Source organism: Monodon monoceros, unplaced genomic scaffold (assembly GCF_005190385.1).
Source record: "Monodon monoceros isolate NGI ecotype Baffin Bay Population unplaced genomic scaffold, NGI_Narwhal_1 Super_Scaffold_6, whole genome shotgun sequence".
In the NCBI taxonomy this organism is placed as follows: Eukaryota; Metazoa; Chordata; class Mammalia; order Artiodactyla; family Monodontidae; genus Monodon; species Monodon monoceros.
In genome coordinates this window covers 1,616,232-1,635,504 of record NW_021703783.1, presented here as the reverse complement: position 1 = coordinate 1,635,504, position 19,273 = coordinate 1,616,232, and the positions used below count along the sequence as shown (strand labels likewise).

General features: G+C 50.6%; 1 protein-coding gene and 1 pseudogene across 1 annotated transcript in view; one reads left to right on the top strand and one right to left on the bottom strand.

Annotated features, from left to right (window-relative positions):
• WNT5B (Wnt family member 5B) overlaps window positions 1-19,273 on the top strand; it is a 91,782-nt gene that overhangs the window by 59,009 nt on the left and 13,500 nt on the right. The window lies entirely within an intron of this gene.
• Window positions 2,941-3,067, bottom strand: LOC114886246 (annotated as a pseudogene).

Genomic DNA, 19,273 nt, shown 5'->3' with positions numbered 1-19,273 from the left:
ACCGCAGCAGGCGAGGAAAAGCAGCCACTCCAAACAGAGTGACGGTGGGAGCGGCTGTTAAAAGTGCTGGGTGGAGGGCGGATAAATAAAGAAATAAGAAATAAATTATAAAATATCTTAAAAGAAAAAGTGCTGTGGGGAAACGGGAATCCCCACCTTTGGGATCCCCTTTTTGCCTGGTTCTCCATTCTCCCAATTTTATATATAGATGTTAAAAGTTTGACATACTTTGAAAAATAATATGTAAGCTAAGAAGCTGTCCTAGCAGGCAGAGCGGAAGTGAGTGAGCTGCGCTGTGACCTCAGAAGCGCTGTGTGGCGCTTCACGTTAGAAACGGCCCATCTGCTTCCTTAGGCTTCTACCCGCCCATCATAATGTTCCATATAAACGTAGCATTTACTACAAACACCCTGTAAGGGATCGTACACCGACGGAAAGCCGTGGCTACTATGTGAATTCATATGCTAATATTTTTCTGTGTTCTATAGTATAAGATAGGAAGTGCTTAAGATTTGCGCATTTGTTAATCCTTAACCACCATAAGGAATCTCATGGTTGAAGAGGGGAGGGAACAAATTAGAGGTATGGGATTAACAAACGACTGTATATTGATTAGCCAAAGAATTTGTCTGGGTTTTTCTGGAACGTCTTATGGAAAAACCCGAACGAACTTTTTGGCCAAACCAACATAAACTAGAGAAGCAACAAGGATATATTGTACAGCACAGGAAATTATACCCATTATCTTGTAATAACGTATAGTAGAGTATAATCTGCAAAAATAGTCATTATACCGTACACCTGAAACTAATGCAATATTGTAAATCAACTATACTTCAATTTGAAAAAAGAAAAAAACAACAAAGAATCCCATGGTTTAAATTGGATCATCTTAAATTATCCTTGGCTCTGGGAGAGAGCTGGTTGTCCCATTCTGATGCATGGATCGTGTTCCACACTGAGGGTGGGAGGTGTTTGTTTTGTTTTGCTTTGCTTTTTTTTTTTCCCCCCTCCCCGGCCACGATGTATGACTTGGTCTTGTGGGAACTTAGTTCTGCGACCAGGGATCAAACCTTGGCCCCCAGCAGTGAGAGTGCTGAGTCCTAACCACTGGACCGCCAGGGAATTCTCTGTTTTGTTTTTCCTTAAAAAAAATTTTTTTTTTATTCTGTTCATTTAAATTCTAAGACAAAGCTGGAAAAGGGAGAGTTGAAGACCTGAAAATAATATCTTCTATCATTTGCTATTCTCCCAGGAAAAGCAATGGCTCGCAAAAAAATTTAAAAAATAAAAGGCTGGAGGGATTAAGTCTGCGGTGTTCTACGAGAGAAAGCACCCAGATTCCATCTGAAAGTTGAGCTGCTTCACACCCCTTTCTAAACAGGAAGGATGCAAATACATGGCAGCATTAGGTGGGAGCCTGAATGTTTTCTTAAACATTTCTTAGATGTTAGGGATCCTGAAACATTAAACAAGCAGGGTATTCCATCCTGGGCGAGTGCCCGTCAGGAGAATGTTTCCTAGCTCCTGCTTGAGTGGACCTACCCCACTCCCTCCCCTCCCAAAAAAAGAGTAAACTATCTCTAAACATCAACATCAAATCAACAACAGCAATAAAACAACTTTAAAAAGGCGTATCAGAGACCCACCAGATTCTACTCTGCATTTTTCTGCAGGATATACCAGTTCGGTTCGCTTCATGGTTAGATGCACCTGGATCGGGGTGGTGGTTTCATGGGTGGAGACAAATGTCAATATTCATCAAGCTGTGTATTTAAGATTTGTGTATTTTACTCTATGTATAGTTTGTTTCAGTTTTTTTTTTTTAAAGCTGTTTGTTTGTTTAAGTCAGAGGGGGCTTAACAGGTCAAGGGAGGTTTACTTCTCTGCGTACAAACAATCACAACTTCTGTTTGTTCAACGGGCCAATCAAACAGGTAGAGATTCTGCGGCAGCTGGAATTGAAAAGGGCCGGGCACTTTGCCTTAACCCTAACCCGCAGCCCTGCGGCCACCCTTGCCCAGTAACTGCCACACCCTCCCTGGACCTTTCTGGCCTGGCTGCACTTGCTGAACTAGGGCAGGGAGCTTGTCTTTCTGCTCAGCCACATCCCGAAGCCCCTGGTACAGTGTATGCAGTTGGCACTCGATAAATATTCTTTCAGTCCGATCACTTCTCTTTGGTTAATCTGTGTTGCGGGTGGGGAGTAGAGTGAGAGAGACAGGGAGAAGGAAGCTGTTTTTTAAAGCCTAGATCAGAGACTCTGTGTCATGGGGAGCACCCCGAGACTGGCCAGGAAGTGGGACAGAGAACGCACAGACCTTTTTAGGTCTGCCTCCATCTTTGAGGATGTTTCCTTAATGTTGGAAAAATACAGTCATTTCATCGTTGCCATACCATGCTCCACGCTGTTCCCTATGGAGCCCAGTCGGGTCACGTTATACTTGCTGGGTTCTGCTGTGCAGTTTTCCATTGTCATTTTGGTTGTCGATACTGGCTTTTCAGGTTGGGTGTGTGGTTTCTCTTGACACAAACACGAGTACCTTTTATCACTGAGATTTTCCTAGGGGTCCGGCCATTTTAAGCTGGAAATTTTCATCGGGATTCGTGTTCACGTTCCTGTGGGTGAAAAACACAGGCCTTTCTGCGGGGCGGGGGATGCAGCCGCTCTGTGCCACAAGGAGGACAAGGGCACCACGGGAAAGCCGTGACACACGTCAGAGCGCCAGACGCAGCTGGACTGCCAGTCCCTGACACCCCACATGGTGGCATCTGCAAGGGTGAGGCCCTTTGCGGAGGAGCAAGAAGGCTCCTGCCTATGTGTCCTGGACTTGAACTTGGGGGCACTGGCTACTGGGCGTGAGACCCATCTAATGAGGGTCCTCATTAGAAGTTTCCTCTCTTTTAAATCTGCTTTTTTACTGAGGTATAACCGACATATAAAATAGGGACCTTGTCACAAATTTGCATCACCCTTGCTGAGGCCATGCTAGTATCTAAGGTACGTACAGAAGATATAGATCTTCTCTGTGTCTTTCCAATTTTAGTAGATCTGCTGCTGCGGCAGCGGTGGGCACTTCAATCCGTTTTTGTAAACGAAATTTCTAACTGCTTTTGAAACCCACAGTCTTGTTTTATTTTGCTGGTGGAACCCAGCGGGTGATGTTGGGACAGGGCTGTGGCCACAGAGCATGGTTAGCTTGGGGAAAGCAGCAGAGCCAAAAAATGCCCCCTGATTCAACACTTCCGCCCTCTGAGTGACTTCAGCCCATATCCAGTTACAGAGTCACAGGGTTTCTTTGGCAAAAACACGTTTTTGGGCTAGAGTCCGCCAGGCAAAGCCAGTGTCACCTGGCTAGTGGAGTTTGGGGACCTATCTGCCTCACACACGATTAGAGGCGTTGTTTGTTCAGGGCTCCTCGGTAGAATGTTTGTTCATGGAGAAGGAGACAGAAGCTCCAGCAGCCCAGCTGGCTTTCCAGATCCTGGGTGGAATTTGTAACCCTGTTTTTCTCTTTCGTTGGATGTGGCTGTCACAGAAAGAGAATAAATATGGACCCCCCGCTCACCGCCGATGCTGTGCTTCCATTGCATTTAACACATAATGAAAGTCAGGTGTGTGCTCAGAGATACAGAGCTGAACCAAGGCGAGGAGCCCTACACTTCTGTCCCCAGAGCTGGTGACAGTTCTGGGCAGGATCCTCTGGCCTCCCTCAGTTGGCCGCTGGCTGAAAGATGTGGTCCTGCTGAAGTGTTCTCACCTTAAAACTAAATGACACATGAAAGAGGAAATACAAATGCCCGAGAATCATCTAAACACGTCTGCCCTCGTGAGTAATCAAAGAAATGCAGTTTAAAACGAAATAGTACTTTTAAAAATAAATAAATTTATTTATCTATTTATTTATTTATTTTTGGCTGTGTTGGGTCTTCGTTGCTGCACACGGGCTTTCTCTAGCTGCAGCGAGCGGGGCTACTCTTCGTTGCGGTGCGTGGGCTTCTCACTGCGGTGGCTTCTCTTGTTGCGGAGCACGGGCTCTAGGCGTGCGGGCTTCAGTAGTTGTGGCACGCGGGCTCAGTAGCTGTGGCTTGCAGGCTCTAGACTGCAGGCTCAGTAGTTGTGACGCACGGGCTCTAGAGTGCAGGCTCAGTAGTTGCGACACAGGGGCTTAGTTGCTCCGCGGCATGTGGGATCTTCCCAGACCAGGGCTCGAAACTGTGTCCCCTGCATTGGCAGGCAGATTCTTAACCACTGTGCCACCAGGGAAGCCCAAAATGAGATAATATTTTTTACCTATCACAAGATGAGATTTTTTTTTAAATGACACTATCCAATCATCTTAATTAACTTTTATTATTCAGAACTAAAAATTACTTTAGTGTTTTGTTTGTTTGTTTGTTTTGCGGTACGCGGGCCTCTCACTGTTGTGGCCTCTCCCGTTGCGGAGCACAGGCTCCGGATGCGCAGGCTCAGCGGCCATGGCTCACGGGCCCAGCCGCTCCGCGGCATGTGGGATCCTCCTGGACCGGGGCACGAACCCGTGTCCCCTGCATCGGCAGGCGGACTCTCAACCACTGCGCCAGCAGGGAAGCCCCACTTTAGTGTTTTATTAGGCTTTACCTTCATGAAAGGTTGGAAATTTTTTAGACTATTTTGAAAGCATAATAAATTGCCTGATAGACTTAATAAACCAATTTAACTGGATTGGTGGACTGGTCAGTAGATGCCAGGGCTGTGAGGGCTGGAAAGGACTTTAGGGCTTATGTGGTTCAGCCCTTCATCATCTCCATGAGGCCTCAGGGATGTAGAGCAGGTGTGTCTGGAGTCCCAAGTATGAAGGGCTAGAACTGCGTTAGTGAAACACAGTGTGCTGTTGCTTAGGTCTTGCTGTAGGTGAATAGTTTAAAATAGGATTACGCTTTCTTTTCTTTTTTAATATCTCTAGGATGTTGTGCTTTACTGTCTTTCCAGACAGACAAAATGTCATAGGCCTCAAAAAACGGGAATCCAGGCCTGTTTTCCCATCCGCTCTCTGTCCTTATACGACTGTGTGTCTGGATGCCTCTCTGTATTTTTTTAAAATTTTTGTTAGGGCTTCCCTGGTGGCGCAGTGGTTGAGAGTCCGCCTGCCGATGCAGGGGACACGGGTTTGTGCCCCGGTCCGGGAAGATCCCACATGCCGCGGAGCGGCTGGGCCCGTGAGCCATGGCCGCTGAGCCTGCGCGTCCGGAGCCTGTGCTCCGCAGCGGGAGAGGCCACAACAGTGAGAGGCCCGCGTACCGCAAAAAAAAAAAAAAAAACTTTTGTTAGAGTTGATTTACAATGTTACGTTAGTTTCAGGTGTACAGCAAAGTGAATCAGTTATACGTACACATGTATCCACTCTTTTTTTAGATTCTTTTCCCACATAGGTCATTACAGTGTTGAGTGGAGTTCCCTGTGCTGGACGGTAGGTTCCCATTAGCTACCTATCTTATATATAGCAGTGTGTGTATGTCAGTCCCAGTCTCCCTCTTTGTCCCTCCCCCCACTGTAGTTTTAATGAGGATTGCCACCTGACCACAGTTGCCGTCTCTTCGGTAGACTTACTTAGCAACCATTTGAGCAACTCCAAATACACAGAGGCGTTTACGGTCTGAAAGGGGAGTTTTAGAAGTCTATACGTGAGTCTAATACAAAGTAGGATAGGCTGTGAGAGTTGGTGTTAGTCAAGCTCATACTAGCTCCTGTCATGAACAATGCCAGCTGTAAGTCGGCTCTAAAATTGTAGAAGTTCATTTCTAGCCCCTGTGAAAACCAAAATGCATGTTCCCTATCGGCCAGCAGCTCTCCAGGCAGCAACTCCGGGACCTGGGCTTCTTCTGTCTGTGACTCTGGCTTTAGTCCTCCTTGAACCCTCTGTGCTTGTCCACAGGAGGCTGGAAGAAGCAGGGAGCATGGGGTACAGCTTGTGGGGGGTTTTCATGGGCCAGACTCGGGAGTTGCCGACATCATTTCTTCTGACATTCCACGAGGAAGAGCTCAGTCCTGTGACCATTTTAGGACATCTGAGTGCTGGAAAATGTGATCGAGCCGTGTGACCAGCCCATGAGCTCTGCCATGAATAGCTGTGAGGGTCCCAAGTGGGAAGATGTCGTATGGGGTGAAGTCACATCTCAGCAAATAAATGCATAGGTACCCAGGGATGCAGAAGTTATTAATACTTATTTCTACGATTAACTATCGTTTTTGTTGATTTTAATAAATGCATCGCTGCTGACTCCTCGTAGGTGTATACGCACTTCAGGCCGTTTGTGTTTTCAGTTGTGGTGCCTCTCTCGGGTCAAGGACATGTTTGCAAGCTGGCTGGATCCAGTGGAGATCAAACCTTCCCCAACCACCCGATGTAGCCTTGGAGAGGAGCCTGAAAATCGTGAGCTTTCCCCAAAGCCACACGCAGACACGCTCCCATCAGTATTTTGTTTAATTTTTATTTATTTATTTAGCTGCACCGGGTCTTAGCTGCAGCACACAGGATCTTTTTTTTTTTTTCAGTTGTGGCATGCGGGATCTAGTTCCCTGACCGGGGATCAAACCCCAACCCCCTGAATTGGGAGCGCAGAGTCTTAGCCACTGGACCACCAGGGAAGTCCTCTCCCACCAGTATTCTTAATTTCAGTTCAGCCGTGACCGAAGGCAGGCGGTCTGAGGGCCCGTGCTGGTGGCTGGTCCCCACTCCTGCCATTTGCCGCCCTCACGGCTGTGTAACACAGACCATACGTCCTCCCGTCCTGCCCACGCGGGCTGACAGGCTTCTCCTTCTGCACTCGTTGTGTTCCTGCGGGGTCGGCCCTCCCAGCTGGGCCCCAAGCTCTGGGCTGTCACTCCACAGACAGCAAACATCGCCAGCCTTCCTGAGTGCAGATCTGATGCTGCCTCTCTCCTGCTGGAGTGTCTTGTGTGTCCTGCAGATTGCAGACGGAGGCCCAGACTCCTGGAGTGGGGGGTGTCCTGGGGTCTTCAGTCAGGCGGTCCCAGGATGAGGGAGCCCGCCTTGCCAGGAATTGATGACTTTTGTTTTTCTTTGAATTTGGGTTTTCTCTCTCTCTCTCTCTCTTTCTCATTCTGTGTTTCCTACAGTTGAATTTTGGACATGAAATTGTTAGATGATGTTCTTGTCATTCTCAAAATGCGTTACGTGTTTCTGACCTTCGTCCAGTGGGAAGGCCTCCCCCTCCCACGTCCGCCCGTGGGAATCCTGCCCGTCCTCTGAGGGACAAGTTCAAACACCACCTCCATCAGGACTTCCCTGATGGTGCAGTGGTTGAGAATCCACCTGCCAACGCAGGGGACACAGGTTCGAGCCCTGGTCTGGGAAGAACCCACACGCCGAGGAGCAACTAAGCCCGTGCGCCACGACTACTGAGCCCGTGTGCCACAACTACTGAAGCCCGCACGCCTAGAGCCCGTGCTCCGCAACAAGAGAAGCCACCGCAGTGAGAAGCCCGCGCACCACAAGGAAGAGTAGCCCCCACTCACCACAACTAAAGAAAAGCCCGTGCACAGCAACGGAGACCCAACGCAGCCAAAAATTAATTAATTATTTATTTAAAGAATTAAAAAAAGAAAACACCACTTCCATCATGAAGCGTCCCCTCCTTAGGAGTTAATCTGTCTTTTTTAGGATTAATAATCCGGATACACTTACTAGGGTAACAGCTGGACAGCCATTGGTACCGCCACTGTGATGTGTTACTCTGCTCAGTATTGTAATCTGGCCCGTTGCCCCACCCCTGAAAGATAAGAACAATTTCACTCACCTTTGACCAAGACGTAGTAGATGCTCGATAAATTTTAATTGATTTGGAGTCACAGAAAGAACTTCCTTTGAATTACTCTGGCATTTTCGCTGGGTCTGACCTTTTTCCTATGCTGAGTAGCAAATACGAAATAGCTAGTCATTTAGTTCTGATGATGGGAAATTGCTCCCCGTGTCATTACTGCGTCTGCTTTTCCTAGTGATCAACTGTAAGGATGAGAAGTTACTGGAATAGAAAGTTTATCTCCCTGGCTGGTAGGTGGTGACCCTGGGCCGTGGGTTAGGTTGGCTGCCTTTACTACCCATGTGCCCGTAGTATCTTGCGTGTTACCTCTGTTGTAGCCCTTACTACACGAAACGTAACTAACTCACAGATTTCAGATGGAGCTTGTGGTTTTGATGATGGTGGTGATGATTTGTTTTGCTTGCTTGGCTGCCACTCTAGACCAGCTCGGTCCGTAAAGTCCCTGTGATGATGGAAATGTTCTGTGACCTGAGCTGTCCCCAACAAAAGCCACTAGACCCACGGAATTCCCTGGCGGTCCAGCGGTCAGGACTGCGCGCTTCTACTTCAGGGGTGCAGGTTCGATCCTTGCTTGGGGAACTAAGATCCCACGTGCTGTGCGATGTGGCAAAAAAAACCAAAAACAAAAAAAGCAGCCACAAGACCCACGAGGGGACTGAGCCTTTGAAATGTGGCCACGGCCACTGAAGACCGGAATGCTTAACCTCAAGTCATTTTAGCTTTTTTTTTGCCGCTCCACTCAGCATGTGGGGTCTTAGTTCCCCAACCAGGGATTGAACCCGGGCCCACGGCAGTGAAAGCGCCGATTCCTAACCACTGGACGACCAGGGAAGTCCTGAGTCATTTTAACTTTCAGTCGTCACGAGTGGCCCGTGGCTACCGTAGTGGAGGGACGGCGATGCTGCATTCCTAGGGGAGTGACATCTTATGGGCCTGTTGTCTTCTCCTCTGTGGTGCTAGGCACTCAGTGGCCTCCAGTCAGTGCCCGTCGAGGGATGGACACTCGCCAGGGGCTGCAGAATTCAAGGAGCCTCTGCCGGCGTCCGTGTGGCACCTGCATTCTCTGTGGCCCCCACGAGGCGGCCCAGGCCACACGGCCACCCGGCTCGGCCTCTGTCCTTGCAGCCTTCGCCAGGCCAGCAGGCCACCAGGGAGCAATTGAGCAGGAGGGCTGGGAGCCTGTGAAAGGGGCCTGGCAGAGCCGTAAAAGGAACAGAAGAATCTCGGTGGTGAACTGAGACCCTCAACCTGCCCGGGCTTGAATCGGGTGACCCTGCTTTTTCCAGAGGCAACCGCACAAGTCATTTAATTCCAAAAACCAGAACCTGTAAGACCCCGGGACCTGGCCTGAAGGACTCCAGTGTGACTCTGGTCTGGGGAAAGGAGATGTGGGTATTGTGCTGGAGAAGGGAGGGAAGAAGGGGGCCGCCTGGCTGTGGATGTTCTCCCCGTGAGGAAGGAAGTGAGGGCTCCTGTAGGGGTGAGCACTTTCTGCCTCTGGTCCTATTAGAAGGATGCTCGACACCTCTTCCCCCTGAGGACCTTCCTCTCCCGCAGCACAGTCTAAGGGTCAGTCTGAACCCGGGGACCAGCTAGAGGCGGCAGTGGGCAGACTGCATCACCTAGAGTTGCTGGCAACCAGGGGGCCACGTCCACGTGGGCTGTCAGTCCCGGGACAGTCAGATGCCCCCTCCTCTCCTGCTCTGGGTGGGAGCCCCTCCGGCCGGTCCTTCCTCAGCCGTGTCCCTGGTACCTGGCTGGTGGAGGTGGAGGCCCAGGTGTCTGGCATCACCATTGCAGCCCTGTGGATCCAGGCTGCTGCTTCCACTATTCTTTTCACTGCAGTAGGCATCTCCCGCTTGTTTATAAAAATGACTGAAATAACTATCCTGTTTTTCCAAATGGAAATTGCCCATTTGGGGAGCAGAAGGTTGGCAACTTCAGGAAGAGTTTAAGAGCACAAGAAGACTAGAGTACGATGAGGCAATGACTTAACTGAACTCTCTGTTTCTGGGATGGAACGACGGAATTGTTTAGAAAAAAGAACCAGTGTATGTTACTGCTTCCAGAAAACCCCATATGTGCAAATCCAGATATATAAATAGTTCAGAATGATTGTTCACATGGTAAAATGACTATTATATGTAATATATAAAAATATATAATACATATAGTAATGTTCCTTTAAATAAGAGAGTCACTTACTTAAAAGCTTTCGGGAACCCGACAAGCAAAATGAATCTGTGAAGTAGCCAGGAGAGAGGCGATAGAGAGCAGTGGGGAGTTTGGAAAATTAGCCTGTGTGTCCCCTCCCCCATCCATGAGGCATTTATATTTCAAAAATTTTTAAACTTTATGTTAGTCAAAGAGATTTGATTGGCTGACAGTTGGTGATTCCTGTTTTTTAAAATAGTGAGATTTCCCTAGGTCCTTTGTGTGTGTGTGTGTGTGTGTGTGTGTGTGTGTGTGTGGTACGCGGGCCTCTCACTGCTGTGGCCTCTCCCGTTGCGGAGCACAGGCTCCGGAAGCGCAGGCCCAGCGGCCATGGCCCACGGGCCCAGCCACTCCGCGGCATGTGGGATCCTCCTGGACCGGGGCACGAATCCGCGTCTCCTGCATCGGCAGGCGGACTCTCAACCACTGCGCCACCAGGGAAGCCCCTCCCCAGGTCCTTTTAAAATACGCTTTGGCTTGCAAAAACAGGAACACATTTACTTGGTAACATAAGATAAACATTTTAATTCTAGTTAGCCCATGGCTTAGAGAGAGGTCATTGGCCTGCAGGTGACGGGGATCCAGAGCTCCATTTATTGCTTTGTTCACTCTGTCCCAACCAAGGAATGTGCAGAAGTGGATGACACTTGCCCAGGTAAATGCTTTTCCCCAGACCAGCAGACCCAGTGAAAGCAGATGACTGGAGAAAGGTGGGAGCACCCAGACATCTCTCCCTTCCCCTCCCCGCTCCCCTGAAAAGAAAGTCCACAAGTGTGGCTGCCACGCTTCCTGTACCGCACTCACCTCTGGCCATTCTTCTCTAGAGCATCTTTTTAAATTAATTTATCAGGATTCGTGAGGAGGAAAAATTCCTCTTTCTTATCTTGCGATGGACTTTTGCTTGGTACCCAGGGAGAAAACTCTGCTTTTCCAAGTGAGGGGAGGGGGAGTCAGCAGGGATCGGCCCCTCTGGGAACCTTGCAGGGACCAGAGTCTGGGGACTTGCACCGCCTGCTCCTTGGGTTGCATTGCAGCAGATACAGAGGACACGTTTACACTTCCTGAGGCCCTGGGACCTGGGGAATCATGTTTCTCTGAAACATCAAGAATTAGTCTTTAGGGCTTCCCTGGTGGTGCAGTGGTTAGGAATCTGCCTGACAATTCAGGGGACACGGGTTCAAGCCCTGGTCCGGGAAGATCCCACATTCCGCGGAGCAACTAAGCCCGTGCGCCACAACTACTGAGCCTGCGCTCTAGAGCCTCAACTACTGAGCCTGCGTGCTGCAACTACTGAAGCCCGCGTGCCTAGAGCCTGTGCTCCACAACAAGAGAAGCCACCGTGATGAGAAGCCCGCGCACCACAACTAAGAGTAGCCCCTGCTCGCCGCAACAAAAGAAAGCTGGCGCAGCAACGAAGAACCAACGCAGCCATTAAAAAAAAAAAAAAAAAAAAGAATTAGTCTTTAGCGGGGTGGTCTCAGGACTGTGCCACAGTTGGGGCGGGTTTGCTCTCTCCTTCCCAAACAGTGGGAAGTTTGTCACTGTGGCAAACTTATCACTGTGAAGGACAAACTCATTTCTGGGTAAGGGCAGTTTTGCATTTCTCTGAAAGGCCACAGTTAAAACCTCACCACTCCTACCCACTCTCTACCCTTCACCTCACCCCCAAGACGTGATTTGTCCTGCAAGCTAGAGACACAGGAGAAACGACACAGTGTTCGCCATATAAGGCTTCCCAAGGGGCTGCAAAGAGTAAGGTGGTGGAGCTGGGATTCCCCCCCAAAAAACCCAAAACTTACTTATTTTCATCTCCACCAACTGTTGAGAAATATCACAAAAAGGAATGCTATATGCCTCAAGGCTGAGAGGGTTCATTGGGCAAAGCTTAGAAGGAAGAACTAGAGAGAGACCCAGGGACAGAGAGTGACCCGTGGGAGAACTTGCTGAGACTGCCTTAACTGAGCTGAGAAGGAGGACAGTCACCAGGGGGCTGTGTAGGAGGTTATGGAACTTTCTGATAAAGTCTGGGTTCATCATTGCATTAATCTCTGGTCTCTCCTTAAGAAAATATTTTAAAGAGAAAAGTGTCTATGGAGAGAAATGCACGCTGGAGAAACAGCTAGCTACAGGACTACGTAGCAATTATTGACCACCCCCCCCCCCCAAAAAAAAGTAGAGACAGAGGAGATTTTGCCAGGTCCTGTTTCCTGGAGCGAGTGGTCGAGGTAGCTGCTGTTTCTTGCATGGCTGGTCCAGGCCTTGCGCTTGTGTAACCAGCGCACGTGGTTTGCATTGAACCCCCTGAGCCCCTCCCTTCCTGCCAGCTCCACCTGCCCTCCAGCCAGCTGTCTCTGTACCTAAATTTTCCAACGTTCACTGAAGGCAGAGGTTTCTTTTTAAGTGTGAGGACCCTTTTTTAAGTAAGAAAAAAAAGTTATGTGCCCCAGGAGACAAAATAGTTATATTTTCCACTGAGATAGTATATAAAGATTCCCTCAAATCATTAGGTATTTTCCCATTTAAAAATATCTGTGTTGAGAAAGACAGATATTATATGACATCATTTACATGTGGAATCTAGAAAATAGTACAAATGAACTTATTTACAAAACAGAAACAGACACACCAACTTAGAAAATAAACTTCTGGTTACCAAAGGGGAAAGGGGGGGGGGGGGGGGACAGACTGGGAGTATGGGATTAACAGATGCGTACCACCGTATGTAAAATAGATAAACAACAAGGATTTACTGTAGAGCACAGGGAACTCTACTCAATACCTTGTAATAAACCATAACGGACATGCGTGTTATTTCCAGTTTGAGGCTGTTCTAGTCTTGACACATATTCTGGTGTGCACGTGGGCGGATGCCTCCAGGAGAGTGGAACTGTTGTGTCTTCAGGAACGTGTTTTTAAAATGTCAGAGCCTTATTGAGCTATAACTCACATACCATATAATTCACCATTTAAAGTGTATGATTCAATGGTTTTAATATATTCCTTGAATTGTAATATACTAGCACCATCAGTAGCACTTTAAGTGAGTGTTTTATTCATTACAAGGATGTACCTATACGTAGACTGTCAGAGTGGAAGTACGTGGACATATTTACTCATTTTGGAGACAGTACTTGGTCTGCGTGTTCTGTGGTTGTGTGGTCTCCAGATATCTTTAGCCCCTAGGGGAGGAGCCACTGGTTCCAGGCATTTCATGTAGAAATTTGCCATTAAAATCCATCCATCCATCCATCCATCCATCCATCCATCCATACATACATACATACATATATATGTAATTTGAAAGACTCCATGCTTTAATTCGTTGCATATTACTATGAATGGTTCTGTGACAGTGGTTCTCACATTTTCTTGGGCATCAGAACCACCAGATGGCTTGTTAAAACAGATTGCTAGGCACCACCCTCAGAGTTTCAGATTCAGTAGGTCTAGGTGGAGCTTGAGAATCTCTGTACCTAATCGGTTTTCAAGCGTTGCTCATGCTGTTAGTTGGGGACCATATTTCGAGAAACTTGTAGCGGCTGTTACCTTGGAAGTTGGAGGACTGCGTGCGGAAGGAATTCATTCAATCATTCAATAGATGAGATGGGGTATAAGACACAATTTTTTGGAGGGAAGAGGGCAGTTAGCAGGCTCTTGTGGTAGCTCAGAGTATGGCAGTAGCAATGGAGAGTCAGGAATACATTTTTAAAGTATTAGGGAGCCACAGTCAAGAGGCCTTGACAATTGCTTTGACATGGAGGGTATGGGTGAGGGAGGGGTCATGAAGGACACCAAGATTTCTGGCCTGGATCCGGGAGGAGAATTGGAGGACAGAGAGCAGGCAGGATTGCAAGGAAGAGGTATAGCCAATCAGTATCTTCATGTCTGTACTTCTTAGCTCTCTAAGAAGACTTACTCAACCATCATTTCATGGTCAAAAGGTGACTGACCCCCCTAAGAAACTAGAAGCATGTGATCATGGGAGTTTCCCTGGACCACGGATGTTAGATGCTCAGTGGGGATTCAATATCAGATTTCAGAGGGACTCGTAACTTTAACAAACAAGAATTGTTCTGAGTACATTGGAAATTATCGCACTCCTTCTTTATTGCAATATCTCTCGGACCCTTCCAAAAGCAACTTGAAGTTTTCTTTTTGACCAAAGCGCATTGCTAGGTGCCGTCCTTGCTCTGTCCCTCTCCAGCTCTACATCCTGACGTGGTCGTCCTTGGGCTGATCCGTCCTGCCTTTCAAGTAGGTTTGTCGTCCCTGCTGGACCACAGCGCCTTGGGGAAGCAGCTCCCTACACATTTCCAGACGCTGGATGGTGCTCGAGTCTCTGAGGAGAAGGTAGAGACACGGCTGGCGTCTCTGAAATCTCCACCTGCAGCCGACAGTGGTTCCCAAACAAGAGGATAAGGAGCGAAGCAGCTTCTCGCTGGTCGGTGGGCTGCAGCGTGTGGAGGCCTTGGTGTCCCGCCTCCTGTTTCCTTGAGAGCAAACGAAGGCTTTCCTTTCAGTGGGGTTCTGTCCTAATGACGGGGAGGAGATGGTGAACAGGATCGTTTCCAGAGCAAAGACACAAAACCACGAGTAAACAGATTAGCACGCCAGCTTCTTGTGTGTTACGTTCAGAGCTGCTGCTCCAGGAAGCTGGGGAGGAGGACGGAGGGCCCTTCTTTGGAGCGGGCGGTCAGTTGAAGATGTGACCTCAAGGACAGAGGAGCCTGCCCTACACAGAGAGAGGAGAAGCTGGTCCCGAGGTCAGCCAAGTGCAAAAGGAGAAACCGTGGGGACGGGCGGAGGCAGGCCTCAGACAGCTGGGGGTTCCTCCAGCAGAGTGGAAACCAGGAGAGGGTGGGAGGCCCGGCCGGGGTGGGGCTCTTGAAAGGCCTCGCGTATGTGTTGAGGAGCTCCGACTTCATCATTTAGGAGACGGGGAACCTTTCTTTAAAAAGCAGAGAAGTCTCTGGTCAATTTTGAGTTTTAAAAAGAGCTCCTTTGGGACTCCCCTGGCGGTCCAGTGGTTAAGACTCCACGCTTCCACTGCAGGGGGCACGGGTTTGATCCCTGGTCGGGGAACTAAGATCCCACACGCCGTGTGGGGCGGCCAAAAAACATTAATTAATTAAAAATAAATAAATAAAATAGAAAGAGCTCCTTGGCAGCTGTATTCGTTGAAAGGCAATGCAGTTTTCCACCATCAATGTAGGGTCTTCTCCTCCCGAAGACACAGTCCCTTGGTCAGCATCCCTGTTACAAGCTATCTGAAACTTCTTTCCACTTTCTCCCCAAGCCTTGCATTTCTTCGCGTAAGCACGTTGCTCCTTGCCTCTGCGCCCCTCACACCTCACAGGGTCGGTCTCCCGACACTCATCTCAGCCTGGCTGGGATCGCCCATCTCAACATAAACACCAGCTCTTTAAAACCATCATTCTATTTCTTATACATCAACTATCCTTCAAATAAAAGTGATAAAAAATCCTATTATTCTATTTTAATTTCTCCAGCTTTAAACAACCTGTTCTCAATCCACGTATCATTCTGTTTGGGGGGCAAGTCTGCTTTTTTTCTCCCACGAGGCTGCGTGTGTGAGTGTGTGTGTATGTGTGTGTGTGTGTGTGTTTATACTGGTCACTTTGTAATCAGCCTGTGTTTTATAAACGTTGCTTTTGGGGCTACTTCCTACAAATCAGGATGTTGCCCTCGGACAGCCTTCCTCTTGGTAAGAGGGCAGTGGTGAAAAGCAGGGAGGCAGAGCAGAGAAGGCCTTTGCTCCGGGGGTGGTACGTGATGTGTTCAACCTGTGTTTGGGGAAGAGGGGAAAGGTCTCGATTCCAAGCCATGGTCTCCCATTCAATCGCTGTAGGACCGAGTTCCTGGGCCCCTCCACGCCTTAGTTCCCTGTGGTTTCCCTGCTCAAAGTGAGGATAAAAATAGCCTGTACCATAGCATTTTAGTGACGGTTAAATGAGGAAAACGGGTGTAAAACATTTGGCTCAGTGCATGTAGAAGGTGTTTAATAAATGCTCACTAGTATTAGGTATTGTCACTGGTCATCCATCAGGAACTGTTTATTGACAGGTGTACGTCCAGCAGGCAGGATGGGGCACCCAGGAGAAGGAGGGGGGCACATCCTACCTTCAGCAAACACTGGGCCCACTGGAGAAGTAGGAACACACAGAGTCCCAAGGCAGCGTGTGCAGGCTTGGCGGTGCAGGCTGGACACCATCCTCCAGGGGCTGAGGAAACGCCAGGTCAGTGGAAAGAGCCTCCTGGCATTGGATTAACCAAAGGCAGCTTACGGAGGAAGCGAACCTTGGTGGTGGACCTGAGGGTCGTTTGAGGTTTGATTGCTGGAGAGGTAGAGGGTTAAGATGAGGTCTTGGGTGGGGAAGCAGGGCTTGTTCTCAGAGCAGGAGACTGGAATAGGGACCCCATGGCGGGAACTTCAGGCAAAGAGTTGGGGGGTAGAATGAGGCCAGGTTGGGAAGTTTCGGGGGCTCAAGGGCTGGGAACCACCGTGAATTTTCAACCAGAGAGACATTATGACGCACAGTCAGTGCCGCAGGAGAGCTGGTGTCGGAGCCCCGTGGGTTAGAAGCACTTCCTGGAAAGCGGGGAAGGGGGTGAGGGCACCTGCATCGCAGGAGGTGTCGTCGGGTGTCCTGCGGTCCGTGAGGAGCCTTTCTCTGCAGAGGTGGAAATGGAGTGGCCAGGTTGGCCGGGGGATAGCGGGGAGGGGAGGGAAGGCACAGGCCTGCAGCTCTGGTACCCCCTCCCCACCCCCCACCCCCCGCAGAACTCCTGGGACCAAGGGCAGCACTTGGACAGCAGCCAGGAGTTCACACAGGGACCGAGCTTGTCTACCTGCTGTGCCAGGACTGTTAACAAAATTGCAAATGGCCTTTGAATCACAAGGCAGCAGCTCCTCACTGGGTGGCAGAGTAAGAAGTAGCCAGTGGCGACCTGGAAAAGGGTCCCTGCAGGCTGTTCTTTCTGGGTAGGTTTCCGGGGGGGTGGGGCCCATCTGGGGCCAGGGGGCAGGTGTGGGAGGTGACATCACTTCCTAGGGGACACCTAAGCTGCTTGAGTCCTCGGGCTCTGGGGGAGGCCAGTCCTGAGCAGCCAAGGGTGGTTTTGTGAACGGCCAGTGACCTTGGTGGGCGCTTGTCCCACGGGTGGGGTTTTCTGTGGCATCACTGCTCTCGTGTGTGGACAGCGAGGAGACGCCCCTTCAAGGGCGGAGCTGCTGCGTCGGCCCCAGCCCCCAAGCCCCTCTCCGGGTCTCCCAGCTGCTCGGGGTGGACACGGCCTCTTAGGGAAAGAAAACTTGTGGCTGGAAAAGTCCCAATTCAAATATGCACCCCTTTGGCTGTGACAGTAAAGTGGTCTCAGTAAGGACCCTGGACGTGCGCAGAGGGGCCCGAGTACAGCAGGGCTACACCCCACCTGGCCACTCAGTGGTTTGGGGGATGCTCCCCCCAAGGACCCTAAACAGGGTAAACCATCACCCTCATTCTGGATCTTTGTCCCCCCTTGATTTTTCCTCAAGGTTCACTGGACCTGACATATGACGTACTTATTTGTTCATGGCTGTATCTCTGGCACATGACCAGGCCCCCAAGACGCATTTGGCGAACGACTGTTTTGAATGAATGAAATAATGGGGCAGGCGGGCAGAGTAGATGTCTGACCAGCTCGTTCTGACCCTCAGGAGGGGTCCTGACTGAGAATGTGGCATCCTCCCCTGGCCCCGAAGAGAGAGACCCTGGACCCCCCCCCCCACCTTAATCCTGCCCTGTCCGCTCGCTCCTTCGGCCAAACCGTGGGCCTCACAGCCTCCTTCCTCCCCAGCCGGGTGGGGCAAGACGTTTCCATTCTGCCCATGCCAATGAGGCCAGTCGCTGGGGGGGGTCACGGCTGTCCGTGGGAGAGAGCGGGTCCTGAGGGCTGCTGTGTGTGCGTTTTGGGGACAAGTGTTTAATTTCAGGTGCCGGACATCTGGAAAGCAGAGAAAGAAGCCACCACACGTGCTAGGGTCTTCTGTTTTCCTTTTCTAAGTTTTAAAACATATATTTTTTAATGAGCCGAGAGTTCGCTGGAAAGCGCGGGGTGGTGGGAACAGCCGCCCGAGTGATTCCCGCCTCGGGCGATGTTGACGAGGGCGGGATTAGCGGCTCGGGGAAGTTTGGCCTTGGCGCCTGTGCTGGAGCTGAGCGGTCAGAGCCTCTCTGACCGACTCCTGTCCTCGGAAACGGGCCTAGCGTGGCCTCCGGTGAACCTGGGACTTGCAGGAGAGGTTTCCCGGGAGCCTGATGCGAGGGTGGCACAGAAATGAGAGAGAGGGACCTGGGGATGAGAAGGGGCACCAGCTGGGAGAGAGAACTCAGCTCCCCGGTGGTGGGGATGGCCGGCGGGAGCGGGTGTGGGGAGGGAGAGGACCGGGGGGGAGTGGCCCCGGCCCTCCAGCCCCCAAGAAGGGCTGGTAGTGGGGTGGAGGGTGTTTGCACAAGCAAACTCTTTGAAGCTTCTCTCCTGTCCTCCCACTCTGGCCCTGGTCCCCTCCCCTCCATAAAGCCATTAGCTTCTGGTGCCAGCCCTATCTCTGCTCCATCTCTGGGCCCTGTCGGTGCATTCACAGACCTCCTGCCCTGGGGGACGGGGAGGTTTTATGGGGGGAGGGCCTCTTCAGAGGAGGCGAGGTCTGTTAGGAAAGCAGGGTGTGGGGTGCTGCCGGCGGCCGCCAGGCCGGATCATTTCCGAGCTGGCTCTGCATGACAAAGGGGCTTTGATCTGCTCCCCACCAGCCCGACACACCTGCCCGCGGGTGCCCCCGCCCCGACGGAGACCTCCCGAAGAAAAGCCCGGAGGGGGTGGGGACAGCTGTGCCCCAGCTCCCCCGGGCCCTGCTCGGCCACCTTCCTCTCCTGGTGGCCCCGGGACAGAGATATCTCCCAGGCTGATGACCCAGAGCCCCTCCCGGAGAGCCAGGAGGCCCTGTGCTGCTCGGTGAGATGGGGGTGGTCTCGGAGTGTGGGGGCGGGGGTTTCGTTGAGGTGGGGTGCTGAGGGGCCCTGGGGGTGTGGTCACGCCCTGGATGGGGGCTCAGGGAGGAGAGGAGGTGGGGTTGCGTTGCCAGAGGCTTGCTCCAGGGTCCGTCTGTCTCCAGGGGCTCTGGGAAAGCTGTTCTCTGGGAGCAGGCAGTCTGATGCGAGGGTGGCAAACCCATCCC